Genomic DNA, 5,161 nt, shown 5'->3' with positions numbered 1-5,161 from the left:
AAAAAAGAGAGCGAGAAAAAGCAAGCAGAAAAAGCCAATGACCCTTAAAACCAAAAGGCAAGGGCAAATGAAAAGGATCCCAAGGCTTTGAGCATCAGTGGATAGGAGGGCCTAAAGGACTAAAATCCTGGTCTAAGCGGCTAAACCAAGCTGTCCCTAACCATGTGCTTGTGGCGTGAAGGTGTCAAGTGAAAACTTGAGACTGAGCGGTTAAAGTCAAGGTCCAAAGCAAAAAGAAGAGTGTGCTTAAGAACTCTGGACACCTCTAATTGGGGACTTTAGCAAAGCTGAGTCACAATCTGAAAAGGTTCACCCAGTTATGTGTCTGTGGTATTTATGTATCCGGTGGTAATACTGGAAAACAAAGTGCTTAGGGCCACAGGCAAGACTCATAAAGAAGCTGTGTTCAAGAATCATCACACTGAACTAAGAGAATCAATAACACTATCTGAATTTTAAGTTCCTATAGATGCCAATCACTCTGAGCTTCAATGGATAAAGTGAGATGCCAAAACTGTTCAGAAGCAAAAAGCTACTAGTCCCGCTCATCTAATTAGAATCTGAGCTTCAATCAAAAACTCTGAGATATTATTGCTTCCCAACCTATTAGTCTTCTATTTTATTCATCTAGTTGCTTGAGGACAAGCAACAGTTTAAGTTTGGTGTTGTGATGAGCGGATATTTTATACGCTTTTTGGGGATAATTTCATATAGTTTTGAGTATGTTTTAGTTAGTTTTTAGTCTATTTTTATTAGTTTTTAGGAAAAATTCATATTTCTGGACTTTACTATGAGTTGTGTGTTTTTCTGTAATTTCAGGTATTTTTCTGGCTGAAATTGAAGGAGCTAAGCAAAAATCTGATTTAGGCTGAAAAAGGACTGCTGATGCTGTTGGATTCTGACCTCCCTGCACTCAAAGTGGATTTTCTAGAGCTACAGAACTCGAAATGGCATGCTTCCAATTGCGTTAGAAATTAGACATCCAGGACTTTCCAGAAATATATAATAGTCCATACTTTGCACAAGGATAGATGACGTAAACTGGCGTTCAACGCCAGTTCTCCGCCCAATTCTGGCGTCCAGCACCAGAAAAGGATCAAAAGCTGGAGTTGAACGCCCAAACTGGCATAAAAACTGGCGTTCAACTCCACAAATGGCCTCTGCACGTGAATTGATTAAGTCTCAGCCCAGCACACACCAAGTGGGCCCCAGAAGTGGATCTCTGCATCATCCATCATAGTCTACTCATATTTTGTAACCCTAGGCTACTAGTTTAGTATTTAAACAACTTTTAGAGACTTATTTTGTATCTCATGACATTTTAGATCTAAACTTTGTATTCTCTGACGGCATGAGTCTCTAAACGCCATTGTTGGGGGTGAGGAGCTCTGCTGTGTCTCGATGAATTAATGCAAGTATTTCTGTTTTCCATTCAAACACGCTTGTTCCTATCTAAGATGTTCATTCGCGCTTAACTGTGATGGAGGTGATGATCTGTGACACTCATCACCTTCCTCAAATCATGAACGTGTGCCTGACAACCACCTCCGTTCTATATACGATTGAATGAGTATCTCTTAGATTCCTTAATCAGAATCTCCGTGGTATAAGATAGAACTGATGGCGGCATTCATGAGAATCCGGAAAGTCTAAACCTTGTCTGTGGTATTCCGAGTAGGATTCAAGGATTGAATGACTGTGACGAGCTTCAAACTCCTGAAGGCTGGGCGTTAGTGACAGACGCAAAAGGATAGTAAATCCTATTCCAACCGGATCGAGAACCAACCGGTAATTAGCCGTGCTGTGACAGAGCGCGTGAGCGTAGTTTTCACTGGAAGGATGGAAGGTAGCCATTGACAACGGTGATCCACCAACACGCAGCTTGCCATAGGAGGACGTGCGTGTGTGAACAAGAAGACAGAGGAAAGCAGAGATTCAGAAGACAAAGCATCTCCAAAACTCCAACATATTCTCCATTACTGCATAACAAGTAACCTTTAATCCATGCTCTATTGTTTATTTGCAATTCAACTGATAAACATAATTGACTTCCTGACTAAGATTTACAAGATAACCATAGATTGCTTCAAACCAACAATCTCCGTGGGATTCGACCCTTACTCACGTGAGGTATTACTTGGACGACCCAGTGCACTTGCTGGTCAGTGGTACGAGTTGTGAAAAGTGTGATTCATAATTCGTGCACCAGCTGTGAAGCCATGTCTAATCTTTTGGACCGAGGTTTCAACTTTTCATCACAAGAGCTTGTTGATTTCTATCAATCTTGCTATTGAATGTAATGATCTGCTAAAGCTTGGCTGGCCATTGGCCATGTCTAGTGTTTTGGACCGGAGCTTTCACTGAAAGCTTGGCTGGCTGGTAAGCCATGTCTAATTCCTGGACCGGAGTTTTAGACTAACATTGCATGATTCCTGGAATTCTCATTAAAAATTTTGAATTCCTTATTTTTTTTTCCAATTAATTTTCGAAAAATTACAAAAAAATTTATAAAACCATAAAATCAAAAATAATTTGTGTTTCTGGTTTGAGTCTAGTGTCACATTTTAAGTTTGGTGTCTTGCATATTTTTAATTCTCTTGCATTTTTCGAATATATGCATTATGTTCTTCATTAATCTTCAAGTTGTTCTTGATGATTTACTTGGGTGTGATCTTTAAATTCTCTTGTTTTGTGTCTTTTGTTGTTTCTCATGTGTATTCTCAAGTCGTTAGTGTCTCTAATATGAAAAATTTTTAAGTTTGGTGTCTTTCATGCATTGTTTATCTGATCTTAGTTTTCCATGATTAGCTTCATTTTGTTGTTTTTCATCATTAAAAATTCAAAAAAAATTTCAAAATTTTGTCTTCTCAAGTTAATAATACAGAGAATTGAAGATTCAGAACATACAACAGAGGAATCGCAGAGAAAAAGCTGGGCGTTCAAAACGCCCAATGAAGAAGGAAAACTGGCGCAGAATGGATACCATTCTGGGCGTTTAACGCCAGGATAACACAAGGGAGGTAAGTTAGTTTTTAATTCAAATCTTTTTCAAATTTTCATAATTTTTCAAAATAAAATCTTTTCCAAATCATTTTTTTTAGCATATCCTTTTCAAAATCAAATCCTTTCCATTTTTTCTCACTATTTTTGAAAATCCTTGCTACCAATTAATGACTTGATTCAGAAATTTCAAGTTTGTTACTTTTTTGTTAAGAAATGTTCAATATTTGAATTTTAGAATCATATCTTTTAAATTTCTTGTTAGCCAAGTCATTAATTTTAAAAATCAAATCTTTTTAAATTGTTTTTTAATCATATCTTCTCAATCACATCTTTTCAAAATAATTTTCAATCATATCTTTTAATTGCCAATTTCAAAATCTTTTTCAAAATCACTTAACCACTTTCTCACTTTTAATTTTCGAAAACCTTCATCCACTTTTTCAAAATTCTTTTTAATTGTTTTAAAATTTTTAGTTTTATTTAAAAATTTGTTTTTGAATATTTTTCCCTCTTTTCACCTTTTTCTATTTAAGACTAACACTTCTCCTCTATTAGCAATTCGAACACTCCCTCTCTATAAGTTCGAATTCTCCTCTCTACCTTATTCTTCTATTCTTCTTTTCCTCTGACACATTAAGGAATCTCTATACTGTGACATAGAGGATTCCATACTTTCTTTATCTTCTTCTCTTTCATATGAGCAGGAACAAGGACAAAAGCATTCTTGTTGAAGCTGATCCTGAACCTGAAAGGACCTTGAAGAGAAAGCTAAGAGAAGCTAAAGCATAAAACTCTGAAGAGGACCTAACATAAATTTTCAAAAAGGAAGCAGACAAAACAAACATGGCCGAACCCAACAACAATGGTGGAGATGCAAGGAAGATGCTTGGTGACTTTATTGCACCCTCTTCTGACTTCGGTGGAAGAAGCATCTCAATTCCTGCAATTAGAGCAAACAACTTTGAGCTTAATCCTCAATTAGTTTCTCTAATGCAGCATAATTGCAAGTATCATGGACTTCCAAAGGAAGATCCTCATCAGTTTTTAGCTGAGTTCTTGCAAATCTGTGACACTGTTAAGACTCATGGGGTTGACCCTAAGATCTACAAACTTATGCTTTTCCCTTTTGCTGTAAGAGACAGAGCTAGGACATGGTTGGACTCACAACCTAAGAACAGCCTGAACTCTTGGAAAAAGCTGGTTAATGCCTTCTTGGCAAAATTCTTTCCACCTCAAAAATAAAGTAAGCTTAGAGTGGAAGTCCAAACCTTCAGACAGAAAGAAGGCGAATCCCTCTATGAAGCTTGGAAAAGATACAAACAATTGATCAGAAGGTGTCCTTCTGGTATGCTTTCAGAATGGAGCATCATATGCATATTCTATGATGGTTTGTCTGAACTGTCCAAGCTGTCATTGGACAACTCTGCTGGTGGATCTCTTCATCTGAAGAAGATGCCTGAAGAAGCTTAGGAACTCATTGAAATGATTACAAATAACCAATTCATGTACACTTCTGAAAGAAATCCTGTGAATAATGGGACAACTCAGAAAAAAAGAGTTCTTGCAATTGATAATTTGAATGCCATATTGGCTCAGAATAAAATATTGACTCAGCAAGTCAATATGATTTCTCAGAGTCTAAATGGATTGCAAGCTGCATCCAACAGTACTAAAGAAGCATCTTCTGAAGAAGAAGCTTATGATCCTGAGAACCCTACAATGGCAGAGGTGAATTACATGGGAGAACCCTATGGAAATACCTATAATCCTTCATGGAGAAATCATCCAAATTTTTCATGGAAAGACCAACAGAAGCCTCAACAAGGCTTCAATAATAATGGTGGAAGAAATAGGTTTAGCAATAGCAAGCCTTTTCCATCATCTTCTCAGCAACAGATAGAGAATTCTGAACAGAGCCATTCTGGCCTGGCAACCATAGTCTCTGATCTATCCAAGACCACACTAAGTTTTATGAATAAAATAAGGTCCTCCATTAGAAATTTGGAGGCACAGGTGGGTCAGTTGAGTAAGAAGATTACTGAAACTCCTCCCAGTACTCTCCCAAGTAATACAGAAGAAAATCCCAAGAGAGAGTGCAAGGCCATAACCATGACCAACATGGCCGAACCTGGAGAGAGTGAAGAGGACATGAGTCCCA

Source organism: Arachis hypogaea, chromosome 16 (assembly GCF_003086295.3).
Source record: "Arachis hypogaea cultivar Tifrunner chromosome 16, arahy.Tifrunner.gnm2.J5K5, whole genome shotgun sequence".
NCBI classification, from domain to species: Eukaryota; Viridiplantae; Streptophyta; class Magnoliopsida; order Fabales; family Fabaceae; genus Arachis; species Arachis hypogaea.
The sequence above is the reverse complement of the archived record's forward strand: the minus strand, read 5'-3'. Positions refer to the sequence as shown.